This window comes from Macrosteles quadrilineatus, unplaced genomic scaffold (assembly GCF_028750875.1).
Source record: "Macrosteles quadrilineatus isolate MER2022 unplaced genomic scaffold, UCM_ALF_1.0 Scaffold_2__2_contigs__length_208266976, whole genome shotgun sequence".
In the NCBI taxonomy this organism is placed as follows: domain Eukaryota; kingdom Metazoa; phylum Arthropoda; class Insecta; order Hemiptera; family Cicadellidae; genus Macrosteles; species Macrosteles quadrilineatus.
The window spans coordinates 199,435,132-199,455,975 of NW_026542595.1; the positions used below are offsets into that span (position 1 = coordinate 199,435,132).

The 20,844-nt window shown below is 30.8% G+C and overlaps 1 protein-coding gene across 5 annotated transcripts in view; it reads left to right on the top strand.

Annotated features, from left to right (window-relative positions):
• Positions 1-20,844, top strand: part of LOC128987785 (connectin-like) — a 209,468-nt gene that overhangs the window by 166,144 nt on the left and 22,480 nt on the right. For 3 of the 5 annotated variants that reach the window (XM_054408806.1, XM_054408805.1, XM_054408809.1), the window contains one exon: positions 13,961-13,980. The exons of 1 other annotated variant lie outside the window; for it this stretch is intronic. The gene's annotated coding sequence lies outside the window, so the exon portion shown is untranslated. Of the gene's footprint in view, positions 1-10,606; positions 10,706-13,960; positions 13,981-20,844 lie in introns of those variants that run through there. One more of the 5 variants, XM_054408808.1, reaches the window with a different exon arrangement.

Sequence of the window (20,844 nt, forward strand, 5' to 3'; positions counted from 1 at the left end):
TTATCCAGAGAGAATTTACAAATTGTACCGCTTGCCACTAAAGTAAATGGTGCAAAAATATCTGTCAATACAATATATACCTATTTATAACTTACACACTATTATTACGATTTATTGATATAGATTTGTGATTTATCTCTTGAGATTATACATTCAAAGCTATTTACTAACTTAACCACAAAATTAAAACATGCAATTAGGGGTGCATTGTTGACTTCTAAGAAACAATCAATGTACATTAATATACAGCATGTGATTCTTCCAGTCTATTCATATCAACAATGAAGAATTTGATGTATAATTTCCGTTTATTGACTGACAGTACTCACTATTGTCGTGACAAGCGGGGATTACGTAACAGGGTAGAAATAATGCAACAAAGGGTGTAATCACTTATAATGACAACATGCTGAGGTGGGGTTGGTAGCACTGGGGGGAGGAACCTCCTACACTTGTTAGCTAAAACCCTACGCTTTCTTTTTCCTCGGGGCCTCAACGTCGTGAAAATAATTGAGTGGCATACACTGTTGCAATTATTCTTAGCTTTTATTTACATAAATCTGTCAGTATCAAACAATTAGGTATTTTTATTTCATAACTGTAACTTATTTAAATTATATTTTTGCTATAAATTTGTTTTTTTCTAGGATGTTTATAGACCATGCTTATTAAAATTAATTTATCTACGTACGTCAGTTTGTTTGTCAATAGATTACTACAATAATTTTATTGTTCACAAATACTGTCGATAGTTAGCAGTGAAAATTACCATATACACAATTTGGATTAGGTTTAAGAGGAAATATTATCACAAAACAGTATAACATAGTATGTAGTATAGAAAAGTCCACTAGATAATTTTGGTGCAACTGAATATACCTAAACATGAAACACACTGATTTTTACAAAGATTTACGAGCCATAATACTATAAGAATGTTGTGTTGGTCATCGTTTAAATTAAATTATCAAAGAGAATCGAATGGAACTAAATAAATAAAAAGGATCAAGATTTGTTTAACACAGTAAATATCTTTTCCTACCACTGAATGGAAATGATCACATTGCCATTTGCCATACCTGTAAACAGAACGAAAAGGAGTTCATTTACGCTCTAGTGTGGGAATGGATCTTTCCCGCTCGCTAATCGGTTGATTTTACAGTTGACGTTTATACACCAACCATAGCCGTGGATCCAGTACGTCAGTCAGCAACCGGGTAACAAATAACATAAGCTTAAAAAGCAAATATAACCTAAATTAAATACCTTTTAATACTGATATTTAATTTTTCTGGTGTATCGGTGTCATATGAATGAAACATATTATTATTAAACGAAATTGTAATATTGGTTGAAATATTTTTATAAGGAAGTAGTTCTTTTTCGGGGGTTTCAAAATAGATGGAGCTACCATTGATTATAAGGTGCACATTCACTCGCATTTATTTTTACCGTAGGACCACCAATTGCATTGCATAATTGTCGAAATGAGCACATAAGGTTATTACGTTATTTAGTGATTATCATCAGAGCTAATATATAAAAAAGAAATTAGAATAACACTGTTACTGGTAAAATAGTTTTCAATATAGATGACACATTCAATGGTATCATACATGTTAACTTATTTACAACTACTAATTAAAACTCGCCACATTCGCCTATCCAGTAAGGAAGTTGGAATTACTCAAACGGAACGAACGAATAAATTTACATATACACTACAATTGAAAGTATGCCTTGTACGATTTGTAAAAACATAAATATTTACAAACCTATTTTAGCATATGGTGATGGGGTTTCCGTTTGTGGTATTTTAAATTTGTAGGCCTACCGATTGGATTTAGGCCCATGAAACGACCAGCTCAGTATTTTATAGGTTTGTTTAAGGAACAGTTCCCATTTCCCCCACATTCCATACAAGGAATCTAGCATGCTAGTTTCTAGTCTGGAACTGCTTTACACATTGTCCTAGATGGTCGCGGTATGACCACATAGATAACCCATTGGTGATTAGCAGGTTTTGAACCCGGGACCTTGGGCTCTAAAGCCCCCAGCTTTACCACTAGACTATCTCGCCCAAGGAACAGTCTCATATCCTTCATCGTATAAACTAGAACGCAGGTTGTCTGTTTATTACAAGTCGCCCTCCTATCATGGTCCGACGCGCCGCGCCAGATCAAGTGGTTTTCTACTTCACCCTTCAGTCTCCAGGTGCCCCGGGGCAGCCATCTGGAAATCTACAACCCTCCAAGGGAAGGGGGGCTCATCCCCTGTGGACCATCACCATATAAATCACTTATCCCTTGTATTGATTTATGCTCTTTTGTAATTGAAATATTGAATTTTATAAAATGTTTATAATTCTAAACATGGACTAGTGAGTAGGCAGCTACGCAGCTGGAGTAATATCTTGTAAATATTAATCCGTGTGTTAATATTTACAACACAGATTACACAGATTAATATGGATCTTACGTATTAGTTGACTCGATATTCATATTTAGTTTGTGGAAATTTCAGAATCACCACTTCCAAAATGAAATAGTAAAGTGTATTCTATCATCACGCAAAAGCTGTGTTTTTATTGCCTGATTTGACAGAGCAATTGTGATATTGTAACTACTGCAAGTTAATACTAAGTAAAAAATCTATGGAAGTCTATAAGAAATCTATGGATTTACTACATTCTGGGCAGTTTCGAAACTCGACTTGCCATTACTATTAAGAACTTATACCTAAAAACAATTAGTTAAACCGTTTACAGGACAGTAGCTTATATTGAAAAATTACCTTATAATTAACTATACCAAATACCACAAATTTCACAAACGATTATCTTGTACTTATGAACAAAGGATTGCCCCAAACATTATAGACCAGGAAGAAAATTGTATTATTGAAGATCAAATGTCTTCACCAAACATAAACCTAAACAAACGTTGTCAAACAAATACTGTGGTAAAACATACTATATTTTAGACTTTTTCATGCACTCATTCCGCAGCTCGATGTCACAACATTTACCCTCTCTGTTCATTTGTCTTCAGTGTCACCAAAGGTCACCACTTTGGCCATATTTGAATAACAAACACTCTCCGCGTTGCTTTATGAATTATTAATGGGCAGATGCAGCTTCTGATAACCAGGGTGGGGACACCGGTTTCGAATGCATCCAGCTTTTTAGCGAATAATGCAAATTTGCTTGGAGCTGTATTCTATGGCTTCCACTGTATTTTAAAAAGTGTTTAGGTTTTAGGATGAAAATTTGTAAATAATCCGTGGTAGACTTTAAACTAACATTGTTCAGTTGCTAATTTTTTTTTACGCCATCTTTTTTAGCTTTTTACAAGGTTTAAATCCTAGTCTTGAACTTTAACGTCCACCTCCTTAAACGATGCTTGGATGCTCTCGATGTTGATCTTGGTGGTCCAAGTATGAATGACATCCCTCTCGAATTCGAAACAGCAGTCCTCTGATTTTAAGAGCACTATAACAAATTGGCCATCCAGAAATATTATTTAAACATTTAGGAAAAGGTATGTATTTAATTGTAACAGTAATTGCTTTTTTAACATATCAAGATGTATATTTATGGAACAAAAAGACATTAATCATAGGGACCAATATTATACAATTGGAATGTTAAGATACGAAGGGTACTTCGAAATGATTTAATTTTCCGTCATATATCACTGATATCAAAACTTTTGACGTCCAACGAAAAATACAGTGACTTGTCACAATTACAGTGTACAACCTTTAATTTTTGTTATTCCTATTTTGTTTCTCAATTTTTGATAATATAACAACTACTTGCATGAATGCTTATGAATAGTTTAGAAAAATTGAAACTACTGATTCTTTATAGAACCAATAAAATTGCATTGTTTGAGGCTGTAAAATGTGTACTAACAAATATGAGGTACCTGCGGCGAATTCAATTCCAGTTGAACACACAAGATTTTTATGAACGAGACTTATACGAGGTAGTAAACCTGTACATAAATGAATAACAAAATCCGATCAATTCTAAAAACCTGATCCCAATTTGATTGGACAATGAAACTCGATTCAAACACGGGTCATTGCTGAATCTGGTCTTATTGGGAAGCAATAAACCTCTTATTACTCTCAGTAAGCCATCCCTTAAGTGGAATCAGGTTTCAGTTTTGTTTTATTGCATGGGATCCAACGAACAACAACCGTTTTTTATGTGAAAGCAGCCAATCACAAACAAAACATTTTTTATGGGCGAAGTATGTTTTTAGTAAAAGTTTATACTTCGTCAGTAAAAAAACACATTCACATTATTATACTGTATTTTATAACAAATACTAAAACAAACATATTTTATTTCCTTGTTGAAAAATGGATACGAAAAGTTCAGAAAAAAACATCGCAATTTAAAATATTGATATAATTTCATATTTTTTTAATTGAATTGCTTTTCTTTACTCATTTATATTTAGAAGGAGTCTGAATGGTAAATATTGCAACGGACCTATTTGATTTGCAATTATTAAAAAGTATTTTGCAATTAAACCTCAGTATTTGTGACAGGGTCATTATATTTTGGGTCTATATCGAATAGAGTTTGTTTGAAAGTAATATTTTTTAGGCATACAAAGATTTACGTATACATGACAATAAGTTGAAAACTTCACAATAATCATCATATGGGTAAGGGTGTAACCTCCAGGTAATGTACGGCTTACGTATTTCGATTCATATTCAACTCATTTATATAATTATTATAATTATTTCATAGAGTATTGTAAAATAATTTCTCGTGTTGTTACAGTTTCGAAGACAGTCCTAAAAGGAACATAGTTCACCATATAATTGTATTAATAGGTATACATTTTAAGTGTTAGTACCTTTGAAATTCTAAACAACCTTTCATTTTACCGTCTATGGATGGTATAATTTTCCAAAGTTCCAAAATAATAAATTAAGCAAATTGAGCAACAGTACATTCAGCAATTCCACAACCCACAGCACAATACCAAATTGATTCAATTCCAACAACTCCACATAATTGGTTTGACTCTAGCTGTGTAGTGTATCACCACTCTGGCTACACGCAGAGCAGCCTACTCCAAGGGTGGTCCGACTGTGGGGTCTTCGCCGCTAGCCTGCTTTAGACAAATATTAACAAACGTTGACTAAAAAACCGGGCACTAATGAAGTCTTTAGTGCAGCAGGTAGCGCCTCCCCCCCCCCTCACCACGGTGTTTAGGGCTTTGTTGTAAAGATTAATGGAGGGTCGGTTGCCGCGGGCAGCTTCAAACGTGAAAAGAAAGATTACTATGATTAGCTGTTTAAAATATTATTCCTCGGTTTGAACCTCCGTTTAGGGCGTTTTGAACGTTATTTTACAATCCTTCTCAAAATGATGGAAGGGTTGATGTTTGTTCGAAGAAACACTGAATCATTTTTATATTGTGTTCCACGAAGTTACTCGGTTGTTGTTTTAAAATTAGCTTTTTCATTGTCTTAGCACAAACAATTCATCATGTCGATTAAAATCGAGAATTTTGAAAGTTAGAGTCAACATGTCAAGAGATTCATTGGTCCTTGAACACGAAGCTACCGAAGGACCCTGTAACAAAACTACTAAACGAATAAGTCATTTCACAGCCTATAAAAATAAGTAATACAAAAACATAAACTATAAGAACATGTAATACAAAAACATAAACTATAAGAACATGTAATACAAAAACATAAACTATAAGAATATGTAATACAAAAAATAAATTACAAAAATATATGTGTTTGTATGAATTTTATTTTTTAGTGTATATTTACGTCCATTCTGTAATCATACTTCTCGTTTTATTGAATAAAAGAAACTTTCAAATATTAAAAACTATAATTAAATATATAATTTACTGCTATTTAAAACTAAACAAAGCTTAGTATTAACGAAAAGAGATATTCATTTTTTAACCCAATAGAAAAGAGCTCATACGATTGGTTGTTTTTAACAAAGAAAGGTTCATTTAGAACGTACAATATTTATAAATACATTGAATATCCATAGGTAATATCAGATTGCAGATTTGCAGTAGTCAATCACTGAGCTAAAATTTTTATAAATATGACCTATAGATGGATTACTTATAATAATAGGCGATGAATTGGTAATCAAGCAACACTCATGTTCATAAAACCTAAAAATCACTAGATCATGCGAATTAATCCTAATGTATTCTGATAACATGTTAAACGCTCCAATCATTTTCAATATGTTTGTGTAGTTTTCTGAAAAACAAAGGAAGACATAATCTTTTAATTTTTACTGAAGCCAAATACTTTAAGTTTTACCATAACAATTTAACGACATTGTTTGAACAATTTTTTATACTACTAAGCGAAAGAAACAAGATAAAGGGTCAGATATCACGGTTAAGTACCACCATTTTAGGCATTGCTTTTGTATTCAAAACCAAGACTTAAAAAGCATTCGTTAAGTGTAAAAATACAACTAAGCCGACAAAATAATCTATATTGTTACACCGTAATATAAACAACACAATATATTTGTGCAAACAAGTGCGATGGCATTTATCAATATTGCAGGCTGTAAAAACGGTTCACTCTTGATTAAAACAAAACAGGATTTGCAGATTTCATTATTTTCACATGGCGCACACAGCAAACAGTGCTAAATACAAGTAAATATTGTTTTATTCAACTGTACGTTCCCTGAAAACTTGTAATCCAGGTACAGTGTTGATAACAATCATATTGTTTCAGCTTTAGTTATATTGTATTTGCTCACTAAATAGATTATATTGAATTTTGACACGAAGTTTATCAACATGATTTGATTTGATTTGAATACATTTTGTTTTGATAAGTAGTAAATCCATTAACAATTGTTTTACCTAAATTACTTGTAGTTATTTTTAAATACTTGGAAAACTATTTCACTAAACTATTTTTTTATAACTCCTACCATAAATACAAAATTAAAAACGTTTTACCTTTTTCTTATCATATACGTGTTCACAGTTCAGGGTGTCTACATAAATAGATTATTAAATCTTAGCAAATAACCATTTTCACAGCAAACCACAGATGTTTAGTAAAGTATTTAAATGTTATGTTCAGGATTATAAATACCCCTGCCACAGCAAACCTGCATACCAAGGGAATTTTCATCTGCCTGATTAGATTTACACTTAAATCCATCTAAGTAACATTAGGTTTGATGATTGCCAAGGTTTGATGCTACAGGGAGGGTAATAGGTTTTTTTAGTAAAATATACCGAATAATAGCTTAGTGTAAAGTAAATGATTTTTTGCTAAGTTTAATAAAAATATATCTATACCAAGCAAACTACAACGGTTTACTTATTCTCCATAAATATTAAATGGAACAAAATACAACTAATCGTACAAAAACACGTCAATACACTCAGTTATTTGTTTTAAGCTCTTAAAATAGTATATATATATATATATAAATTGGAAAATTGGATTTTTTTGAGGGATCAATTTTTAATCAATTTTTAACCCTAAAACAACCCCACCCCTCAAAAAAAACCGTTCCCATGACCAACCCATCAATGCTGGTTTACTAACTCGTTCGAATAAACGTAGGTTTACACGTTTATGTAAACTAAACCAAACCGAATGTAATCAAAACTAGATGATTTTGCTCGAGTTATCATGCTAACGGGCTCGTACAAACGAGCGATTTATCGTTGAACGGATAGATTTTGGCCTTTGGGGACATCAGCACGAAAATGTAAATCTGGCCGATGATGTATGAGTCTAAGTCTTAACCATGAATAGCTTATTCAATATATGGGAAATTCAATACATCTAATTTTAACGGATAAATGTTTAACGAATCTGGCTTATGTATTTTGTTTTCACAATAACACTGGGTTGGTACATATCACCGAGGACCAAGACGTATCATATGTCTTACGCCTTCACGGTTTTGATTTTAAACCGGTTGAAACCAAGCCGTTTTAGCGTTCTAGTATATTACACCAACAAGAGGCAAAGAACCATATCCGTATTAGGTTCCTGTATAAACTGAGTATTATGTACTATGACGGTTTTTTCCTGCAAAGTTACAAAAACTTTACATTTTAATCTCTAGCTTTTTGAGCCTATAATTAGTTAAAGTACAAACAAATACACATGATTATATATATAACATACTTTAAAATACTTTAAACAAATAGCCTAAGAAATGTTGCAAATACATTTCTAAAAAACTATTCTCGTTACATTTAAGTTAATTGCAATTTAAGTTTTGTTGTTTTATACTTAGGTAAATTTTTACTAATTTTTTAATGTTTATTATTTAACAATGGATGGTTCAACGCTATTTTGAACTGTGGTCAGATATTGCTTATCATAAAGAAGTATTTCAAAGGTTTCGATTTAAATTACGTTTATTAATATTGGATGATCGTAGGATTATGTACATTGATCATTTTAATTGATCATTTTAACTCTATAGCACGAACGATTTAGAAAAATTATTATCACTCCATTTGTTTGATGGTGAAGGAGGTTTTGATTTCAAGATTCAGCCAACCTAATTTAAACTCTCAATTCTCGACTATTGTCATAATAGTTTGACAAAATAATATATATTACATTAGGAAAGTACATTGAATGTAATCGTAAAATATAGCGAAATGTTTTCAAGTACTCAGAATCTCAGAATATTAAATTGATGTATTTATATATTTATATTTAATGCTTCCTTTGAACTCGAAATTGTACTGATAAGTTTTTGTTTGATAAGGTTATCAAATGGTCTTTCTCAATGTGTTATAAACATTATAAACTTAAATTAAAAAATATTTGTGTCCATTAGTTGTCTTTGAACACACAACACGTTGAATATTCGAACTAAAGGTAAATTATCAACTGGTGTATATCTTTATGATTAAATTAATGTCTCCATATAAAAAGATGTGTATGTTAAACGAATGAAACATACAACTATATAGAGCGAATGCAACATATATGTCAAGCAACGTACTATAATCTATAAACGGATATACGTACAAATAAACATACGCATTTTCACAGTTCAGTATTAATGTATTTTTTTCAGTTTGGTGTTCTATTTCCACGATTCACCGACTATACAATGTTAACCCTTCATTGTCGAGAGGACATTATTATTTCAAGCGATGACAACAACGCCGTAGGCTCGACTGACTAAATAATACAAACACACTGAACGGTGGAATAGTTATGTGCAGTCTAAATAACGATATTTGTATCGATTCAGCATCCAAAGTTTGTTAAAAGGATTTTACTACCCATTTGGTATGATTCTTTTTGTATATATTTTAAGACACTTCTTGTTGCCATTATCAACTTAATGACATTTAATAATACATTTATCAAAAGGCTATCTTAATATTGGGGCTTCGAAAACTATTTCAGGATTGATTTCGTCATTTAAATTAAGTCCTACAAAATTATTTTAATTGTATAGAATATTTAATAATAAATAACTTTTTAATCAGCATCGTACGTGTTATTTAATTACCTGAAAGTACAAAAATATGTCAAATAACACTTCTGATTATATATTTACGCTTATACTGTTTACTCTCAAGACACTAATAAAAGTTTACGAAAAGATCACGTAAAGAATAAAGATAGTGTTAACGACATAAGACCTTATGAGACATTTAAGTTAGAGCTTGGCGAGTGCCAAACTTTTACGAGTGTCGTTAAGACTATTTACGCGAGTTTTGTACACTACTTCACCTCCGAAATTTTTTAAATTACTAACAATCACAACTCATAACTTCTTAGAGAGGTTATGTTTTCTTTTATAACCTATCATTGCCACTGACATTGAGGCAACGAATCATTGTACTAAACACAGATTGCACCACTCATTAACAATTTAATTGATCCGAACATCTAATTAATTTAAGTTCAAAGAATTCAAATTTTATTACCTCCCTCTCAATCTTTAAACTGCATTTGCCCGTTACCTATGCTGTTAAAAAAACAAAAATGTTGTTAAGTAAGTAAACAATATTGTTGATGGCTAATATAAAAGTGGTTGAAGGTAAATACATATAAATATGCTACTGCAAATGCCATTATCATAAGACCTAATAGGCAAATGATTTAATAATTTTACTAGTTGATGAAAGTAAAATACCTATCAATTAATATATATTATTAACTTTTTTGACATTATTATATTATTTATATTAAAAGTCTTTAATTTCAATTTGTATTTAAAAACCAAGTAAAGACGTAATTAAGCTTATTTATATCTGTGTATAAAAAAGTTACACCATCAAAACTACAGAATTACAGGAATGTCCTGTTGTTATTCTACAGACCTTTCAGCACAATCGGGGATTTATTGTTGAACTAAGCCTTTTCAAAATGTTCTCCCCCCCCCCCCTCCCATCCCTAAACACAACAATGGATGGGGCGAGTGTAAACAGACAGTCCCTCTAGCTCAGTAGCGCGGTGTCTGTTGTCGCGAACACATCGGTCTTCTCCATGGAACCTGTGACAATACACTTCGTATGAGTGCTAAAGAAATAATATTGAACTATTTTGTTAAGAACAGTGCTGTTAGGATTTTGTAGAAGATCGAAGTGTAGTTTCAAATTTCGTTTTAGTTTTGAGTTTCTACTAGTTTTGTTTGATTCCTCAAGTGATTTCGGATTCTATTAATCAGGTAAAATATGGAGTTTTAAATAGGTACTAATTTAAAAAATCAGATAATACTATTAAACTACCATTTAAGATAACAACTATTATTTATATACATATATATATATATATATGTATATATATATATATATATATATATAGTTTTGGTCGTAAATTTAGCATACTCAAAAATCTCGTTGTTAATACATTTATTTGGTTTTACTTTAACTTGCCGAGTAAATAATTCACTATTAAATGTCCTGATTTCACTTCACGAGAACAATGCTTTTACGGTGGAAATGAACAATGGCTTTTGTTACTGAAATATTAAACAACAAGAATATGAGAAGGGTACGAGTATTTCTTGGGATTAAGTTTAGATTTTGGTTATTTAAAAAGTGTAAAAGTAACTAAAACCTCTCATAAGTGATTATTTTTTTGTATATGGTTTTCTTCTATAAGAGACTCAATAAATGTCATTGCTTGTTAATGTTTAACACATTATTTTATACTATTCTTAAAGAGCTTACACAATTTCTTGGTTGTATTTATTTCACCAAACTTCCTAGATTTTGGAAAATACTTCCCTAGAAACAATAGAAAGAACGGAGAAACAATTCCACACAAATAAATTTTGAGAACGCTTAACAACTTAATTTAGGAAGAACCTAAAGTTTCCCTAGGGTATTATCATCTTACCCCCCGCCGCCCTAAACAAACCCTAGGTTCGGCAGGTTAGCCCGTAGGACAAGGTGCAACAAAAACTATAATGGCTCTCTTACAATAATAGAGGCATTAGTTCAGGCCCGACTGTTCGCTGATGGACATTTCCTTTGTCGTTCTGCATTATGAAAGCATCCTGTTTTTACCTTTTAATTTCCATTTTTCAATAAAAGGAATACCTGATACGCCATGACGTGTGAATGGAGTATGAAGGATTAATAGAAGTCGACGATATATCATTGAAGAACTAAATGTATTCTGAACGTTGCTATTGGGGTTATTGATGCAATTTGAAAAGTTAAGTAAACGATGTTAATGTATATTGATAAACGGTTTATATGAACGACTAGATTAAAGAAATCTAATCTTTCAGATTTTATTCAGTACAAAATAATCTTGTAACGGTTAAGAATTGTTTTACTAATTACACATACACAATATAGCATAGACACGATATTTTTACAACGAAGTCTATTTTCGATTAGGCTTTTGCACATATATTTATGACTCAGAAGGTTTACAAAAATAAAACTTATTTATTTTTCCAATGACTCCCATTGTGTGTGAAAATTAAAACGAAAAAAATAGAAACTAAAAAAATATATTTTTCAAAGAAGGTTCGTGGCTGTAAATACATATATTCAATAGTGAAATATATCTCCTAAAATTAAGAAAGGGCGTTTTTACCTTCAGAAAACCCTACATACGTTTAATGGAATATTTCAACGTCAAATGGTTTGCCATTCATTATTATTGTTCACTCCTAATCAAAACAACTACAATATCGGGTGAAAAATTACAATTCTGATTGAATTTGTCTGCGTGTAACCTTAAAATACTAGTAGTTCTACTTATTTAAGTGCATTAAATCTAGATACACATTCAAACGTCAAATCTCTAATTTAAAGTCTGAATCGTGATAGATTTAGGAAAGTTATTTTATTTTTAGTTATCATATTTTTGACCAGTGAGTCTTACGAATTGCACATATTTTCTCGTTACTGGTCAATGAAACAGTCTGTCGAAAAAACTTAAGATACGTCACGAGAAACTTGTTTGGTAATTGATATGAACTGCCGAATTCATCTAGCTAGTTAAAAAAAGATAGTATAATTAGGGGAACCCGTTCAGGCGGATTCTTAAAAGGAATTGGCCAAAACGTCGCCATAACTGTTAATCAACAGTGATGACCAAATAGATTATTTCCCACTAACCTAATTTCAGAGACTAATTTGTTAGTGAATAAGTCAATATTTATGAAGTCTTTTTTTGTAAATGGATGGAACTTTATTTATTAAAATTTATTTTGGAATATAACTTTAATTTGATTAGATTTTGTATTTTGTGACAAATTTGTTTTTAGGTTCCATTATGTTTTAAAGTACATACTTTCAGAAATTCTGTCTTACAAACAGCATATTGAAAGTTTTACTATCGTCGAAAAAATGTGTTGGCTCCCAACTATTGTTACAAGATATTTTATTATATATTTCATAGAAGATCATATCAACAAGTTCATCTATTGTATAAGGCCAACCATAGAGACGTCTTGAAATGTTGACATTATAACTAGGCATAAATATATGTAAGTAAAATTTTCAACAAACGTTGAGCCTGGATTTGTTAAAAATCTGTTAGCACGGTTAATGTAATGAGTGTTAAGAATACTTTACACAACTGGAAGCTAGAAACAAAAATTTTATATTTGTATCAATGTCTTGCACATCAAAGATACCTCCTAAAACTCGTATTTTAATATTCATGCACGAACCTTTTATTTGTTTAATAAACCGTTCTTCTCAATATAAATATGGTGAACATGTCTAGGTCCAAGAGAGCCAAGTTAACATTTAAAATAATTTTATGTTCGAAATACTCAAAAAATTAAGCTGCTGTTAAAAGACCAAGAACTAAACTTATCTCATCATATCAACATTTATTGACTAAATCAAAGCAATAACATACCACATATATTTATATACATCTATGATTGTTGTATCATCGAACTGATTGATAAGTTAATCCTGTTTCATATTTTTAAATTTGCTAATTAACTACTGTTTATCTCTTTTCTTTTGTTTCGAATTATTGTTTAATTACTATCATATTAAACTTTCGATCCATCGAAAATGAAAATCTAAATGCAAGTGAAAATGAATTAAATTATACAAAAAAAATGCATGAATTTTCACTAAACAATTTAATGGATCACAAACTAAAGAAGTCTAAGCTACATAATACAGTATTGGAGCAACTAAACAAAAATATCTACACCCCGTTCATTTCTGCATTATTACGAACAACTCATATCATTTGATGACATGAGTTTCATACACACTGACCTGATGTGATATTATATTAATTGAATATGAGTGAATATTCATTTACACAGGCTGTATAAGTATAATCTAACTCATTCATTAATGCACCAATCAATATACGTTTGATTTATTCTTTTTATATGACTGCTTATAAGACCAGTTAAATTCTGGGTGGTTTTTTGATAAATGATATTAGTTTCAGTTACCTAATGTTAATGAAACTGTAATGTTTTCAGATACTGTTGGATGAAAACTGGTAAGTGTCCTATTAATTTTCAATATTCTAGTAAGTTTAAAACAAGTCATACGTAAACGTTTTAAAATAATAACTGATTATTAATTATTGTATCCCATTTAAAATTTAATAATGCAAATTCAAATAACATAATCCCACTCTATTTTTGAACTATCCAATAATGTATACTAGTAGCCTATACTCAAAATATTGTAGTATGATAGGTTTTACAATAATAGCGTATTCCTTCAAATGTATTTCAACTGAATGCTAATCACACCAGAAAATTATTACATATCAAATTACATTTCATAAACGTAATGCCAATGTAGAATCAATAAGAAATATAACCTTTACTATATACCTGCAGTACCTTAAAAAACAATTTAAACTACGAATTCAGAGTGGTAGATATATTTATCAGCTAAAAACTGGGTTTGCGAAATAATACCAAGGTAAAAAAAAAAACACTCACAGAGAATCTGAAATGGTCAGCGAAATCACAAGTTGCACAAACTCAAAGTTAGCTCTGTAACTCAATTACTTTATACTTTAAACTTCCATTACTTCCAACATGGATTTCTCATGAAAACCATTTTCTTGTATTACCAACGAAAAAAACAGATATTTAAAGAGAGTAATAATAAAACAAACACTGTTTGTTTAATTTTAAACGTAAAATGGATTAAATAGTAATCTCTACCAAATATGTTAATATATATTTTGATTGGTGTTGTAAATTAAAAAAAAGATGAGTTGCCCTTAATTCAATATATTTATCTATATATAATAGGCAAGCATGTTTCTTTAAAACCTTTTTTCTCAGCTTGTGTGCATCGCAGGGAAAATCTACGCATATTGTTAGAGAGGTAGTTTTATGTAGATATGCAGAATCCCTTTATAAATTAAAAAAAAGTTCAAAAATAAGCCCAAAAAATAAGTTGAAAATTTAAAAAAAATTAACATGGGCCTTATGGGTTGCCATGTTGGTGACGATATAACAACAAAATATTAACAGAAAATCAAAACAAATGGAAACATGTTTTATTTACAATCACATGTTTTATTTACAACATGAAGTGAAAATAAAGAACTCTGTAAATTACATATTTTGGTCGAGTTTTTGACCACTGGACGATCTATACTATTAATAAGTAATTCGTGTATATATATAATAAATATTTTATTAATGTATTATCAAGAGTTCACACTAAACAAATAAAAAAAACTGTTCATTTAACCACCTTTGGTTTCCTGTCATAGGGTCATTATTTAAGGAAAGGGGTTAATTAGGAATCATATTTTGGAATTAATTATTCATCTACAATTAGACTGTTTAAAACTATTTAAAGCGTTTTCTATCGGAAGGATGGTTTGTAAATAAAAGTAAGAAAACAATATAAATACAATTTGCTATCAAACACTTTAAAACAAAATTAAATATTCTCTTATGGTTTGTCTACTCATTAGGAGCTTCGTCCAAGCAAGGTAATTATTAATGTTGATGGCAGGGAATAATACATTATCATCAATATGGAATACTGTTGTTTGAACATTCCCCATTATTATTTCAAACCCAATCTGATAGTTCCAGCCGTGTAGATCCCTGTGGGTTACCGATGAAGTGGTGATTTTAGTTTATATTGTTTCTAAAACGGTTCATCAAATATACATGAAACGGTCTGTGGCCCGACGCGTTTGTTTGGATAACATTTCGCTCAAAGTTTTACCAGTGAGCCTTTTTTAGTCCGGCTTTTTATTGATGAAGAAATCCATGTTTTTAAACTGGTTTACTCATACGTGTTTAGCCGTAGAACCGTTATTTTACGATTTGAATTTTCATATTAAGTACAGCACGTGTGAGGAATTTTAAAACATTGAAACATTTAGTATGTTTGTTATTAATATTAGGGAATAGTTACATAGTTTATGATATCAAGTATTTTATTCATCGAGTTATGTAATTTCTCAAACTACTCTAAGTATATTAATATACACTTTATTTTGTAACGCTTGGGTCGTGTAGTACTAATGTACTTGTTTTGTGCCTTCAGATGAAAAACATAAAGTTAAAATTGATTACGTTTATTCTTTATTTTACTGTAAGTAATAAAACCCTTATAAATCTGTCAAATTGCCTTATAATAACCGCTAACACTTTGTTTTGTGACAGCTCAGCTAATTTAAGGGGTAGAGAGATTATTTTTGCGTTGGATGGTTCCTTAATTAATAGAATTTTTGATACCATAAGTTGTTCAAACTATTCAACTTGTTTAAATGGAGGTGAAAAAAATTAATAATGTGTGAAATCTATGCAATGTTTGTTTTGCGGGTGTTAAGTAATAAATAAAATAACACTGTTTAAAATAAAAATTACAGTTTAGTAAACCTCAGAGAAATATTTAAAAATATTTACATGCCTAAAACATTTTACGTATGGAATATGACATTCTTCATATTATGTCCATTGACATCCAATCGTGATTCCAGTATTTTTTGGAAACTTGCAACCAACCATGGGTATTGGTTTTGAGGCAATTTCTTACAGATGCTGTTCTTCAGATCTGTAATAGTCTGGGGTTTTGTGGCTAATACCTTGCTTTTCATGTAGCCCCACAACTAGTAATCACAAGGCGTTAGGACTGGAGCAGCGAACACATAAGACCAAGATTGCTCTTATGTGTTCGCTGGACTGGAGACCGGGCAGCTGCAACTGGGTGTTGGCGAGTTGACGACAACCGACGATTGTTCGACAATGCATAAATTTCATTATTTATTTTTATGCCATTTCCATTAGAAAAGTTATATAGTTTGGACAGCTACCAAATAATATATTGGTTAATGTACCATTTAATGCCAAAATCATCTCTCTAACCCATGAATTAGTTGAGCTGTCACAAAACAAAATTTTAGCAGTTATTATGGACCACCCGTTACTTCGTATCTTTATTGTATATTATTCTTATTTAATTATAAAAATATATTATTTTCCTATTTAAGTCTAAATAATTTGTAATGGGACCTACAATTTTAAGTCTTTTAAATCATGGTACATTTAAAAAACTAAACTCAGTAGGTTAGGAATTGTGTTAACCTACAGGAACTAATATACACTACTAGGGAAATTTTTTATTGGGTAAATACTGTATGTATATCGAATCGACAAAATTCTATTTTGCTGTTTATTTAGTTAAATACTGATAAAAACTGCTGTTTTAGTACTAGGAGCTCAGTTTTTAATTATTCTTTAAATTAATTTTAGTGTCAATTTAATCCTGATTAAAGTAACAGTCTCACTAAAACCATTTTAACACAGCAAGTGAATTCCATCTTATAAGGCGGTTGATGCCAAAGAAATTTGGTACATTCTTCATAAAACTCTTTACTTATAGTAAAACTCACGCAGTCCGAAGGTTCTTCGATATTTTGTGTACGACGATTTCAAATTAGGAATCATAGGTATAATTTATTCCCTCACTAACTGCACAATGTAGAAACCAAAAGCTAATTAACATCAATATTCTCCTGTTGACTGTTTGGAGGTTATCTGCTGTATTTTGTGTGATGACTACAGACACATAACTTCAACACTGAACATATGTATTGACAAACGAACGTCCATTACATCCTATACCATTAAGGTCAAAAACTCGATTTTTTCTCAGTGTGATGGATCTATGACATTATGGTGATCGCATTCAGATGCCTGACTTAAATCGGTCGAGGACATTGACATTATCACAAGGCTTGGTTGGATATTAATCCAAACGTGTTTTTTCTCTAAAATTTCCCTTAATTGTTGTAAATATCCTTAACCATTTTCATATTAAGTTTTTTTCATATTAAGAAAATGAGATTGTTTAATTAAGGTTATCAACTATATATGTATATTAATATTGTGGTCACTAATTTTTGTTTAGTGGTAAGTTTAAAAATTAGTTAAAAATTACCGCGTAAACATTTTGGTATGAACAAATGTATAAATTCCAGGTTTAGTGGTCGAAACTTGTAATAAGTAACAATATTATTTGGTTTTGTTATTAGTTTGAAACCTGCAAAAAGCTACGTCGACTATTGTTTATGTATTTTTAGAACAAATAACAAACAATTTCTGTTTGTATTAGTTTAGACCAAACCGTATAAACAGTATGGCAAACTCAAGCTGCTTTTTGTTACACTTTATTCTGATGTAATACCCAAATATCCATTTCAAGCCATTTTATTCATTACTAAAAATTATACCCAAATCAATCTATTACGAAAAAGCAAGTATTTACCTCTGTAAAAATATAAATTAATATTTTTTTTCTATTGCTAAATCTGTACTAGAAGTAAATACAAAAATAAATATACAAAACTAATATTACAGACACGTATATCCTTAATCCAATATCGATTGATAATAATATTGCATTTGATGCCAAATTTGACAGCAAGAACGGTTTACACACACCTACGTACCTAAGTACCTCTACTAAACGTAGTGACAGCCAGGCTTAAAGAAAGCAGTCATTACTTTAAAATGATAGTCCAGACTTTAACTCCTAACCTCAAAAACGTCCTATTAAACTGAAATATTTCCATATTTTATTTTCAAACGTCTTAATGAGTTTGAAAAATTAAAAACATAAAATTAAAAAATAACTAGATATTTAGCAACAAATTCTCGTTTTACTTGAAACCACAAGTATGTTTGATGGTACATTTCGTGTACAGGTAAAAGTTATTTGCGCCAAATTTGAGTCTAGAGGTGGAATCGGAAACGCATCAGTACATCACGTACACATCAGCTTATGAGCGCTCTTATCTTGCAGCACATTCCCGCCAAAGGGATCAGGGCGTTAGGTTTGGCGGGAAATCGAGTTTATTCTTCATCCGTATTTGGTGCACGTTCGTATGATTATGGCTTTCTGATCGCTCAAGACGGAGCATACAAGTGGCTTGTGCATGCAGCTGTGAAAAACCTTAGGTATGTGTGTTTAATGTTTTTAATGAATCGAAATTGCAGTTTTTACATGGTAAATTTAATACAATTTTATTTCAGTTTTAATACAATAACAATTTCAAGTTAGGGGTTGTTCTATCTCAATTATGTGTTTGATCTAAAATTTAATATCGAAATAGGGCATATTGAACTGTGAGGAAGGCAGAATTTGCCAAATGAACTTGGTACATGTATATTTCTGGTTTACATATTTACGTTATTAGTTAGACTAATAATGTTTCTTTATAGTTTATTAAGTAAGAAATAAATAAGTTTATCAGTTTTCAATACTTCCATGAGTTGGATTCACCGTTTCATATCCATTAACAAATCATAAATAATTATCTATATGTGATGTGTAGATGCTGATATATTAAATCCACCCATTTACTCCAAGCATATGTATCAAATGCAGACGCGGTTCTATCACAATGTTTAAGAATGAAAGAAAAAAAGACAAACTAACTGAATTATCTATGATAACAATTTGTTGTAGGATATTTTTTGCCGAAATTTTACAAGAGACATTACTACCATTTTAAGTATCTCTTTTACTCATACGTTACTTAAAAAAATAACGTCTATCATAGTTTTTTTTATAATTTTTTTTTGTTTAAAAATATAAAACTTGCAAAAATAATATGTAATTACAATAAAGTGAAACAGTTCTTAATGTGTCGAAATCTTATAGGTTATTTGTAGTAAGATGTAATTATTTAAATAGTAAAAATAAGAAGAAAATTCATTAGACATAAAATAAATATACCCTTGTCATCTCAAATAACGAAACATTAAATTTCTTCAAAGTATTGTATAAAAAAAATATTGAAATGCCTTTTAAGAAATCCAAAGCTATCAAAGTCTTAACATCTGATCTACACTAAAACGATGCCATTATTGTATCACAGCCTATATGTCGAAAGACAACAAAGGAACTGATCGTTTTGACGTTATGTGTTACGTCGCTACATTTGGCTGGGACGATATCATGTTGGCTTTGTGTTAGAAGAGATGAAACTCAACCAACGCAAACCGACTGAACACTTCCAACAATCCTTTCTTTTGTACGTCAATCTGTGTTTAAAGTACATCGTTTTAGAAGGTATTCCCTGAAGAATACTAAAGCGTCACTGACACGAATATTAGAACAGAAAGTGGTATGGATCATAAACCCAAAAAATGTTGTCAATGGCCCGAAATCAAAAACCATTTTTATATTACTTAAATGCAACTGTCCATGTGTTAATGTTATTGGTATAGGATTCGGACTGGTTACGTCATTTGTTTATGTTAATGATCCATACCGTTTTATGATTTAATATTCATGGCTACTAAGTAAATATAATGCTCATAGATGACGCAGTCTTAATTGTTACAAATTGCATGAATTTTTTTGATGGTTCAAAAACAGCTGATTGTTTAGCTCCTGACTATAATGACAAACTGAACTTAGTCAATGATGAAGCTTTTACCTCATAAATTACACTAATTAAATAATCTTAAAATAAGTTCCTTGATGTTTATTGCTTCAACCATTAATATAGACGGTGGAGTCGTCCTGTAATCCAGCTACTAGGAGGTCACAAATATTTATAGACATGCACAATGGATGCGATACTCCCTGTTGTGGATTAACGTCCGCACTAATGAGTACTATGACTACCTGCAGTACTAACCTGATAATTAGACTAATTCTACCATGACAAAAACCATGGTTGATACCATGGCAAAAAATCTGGTTCAGATTACACTATAAACTCTGAAGGTTCCTTACTCCCTTAATTGCCATTAGCTGTATGCGTTATTAATTAATTGACAGCTGTGTATAAAGAATATGTCGTCTTAGTCACTAACAAGACTACAAAATAGTGTCACTCATCCTTCACTTATATTTGAGTTAA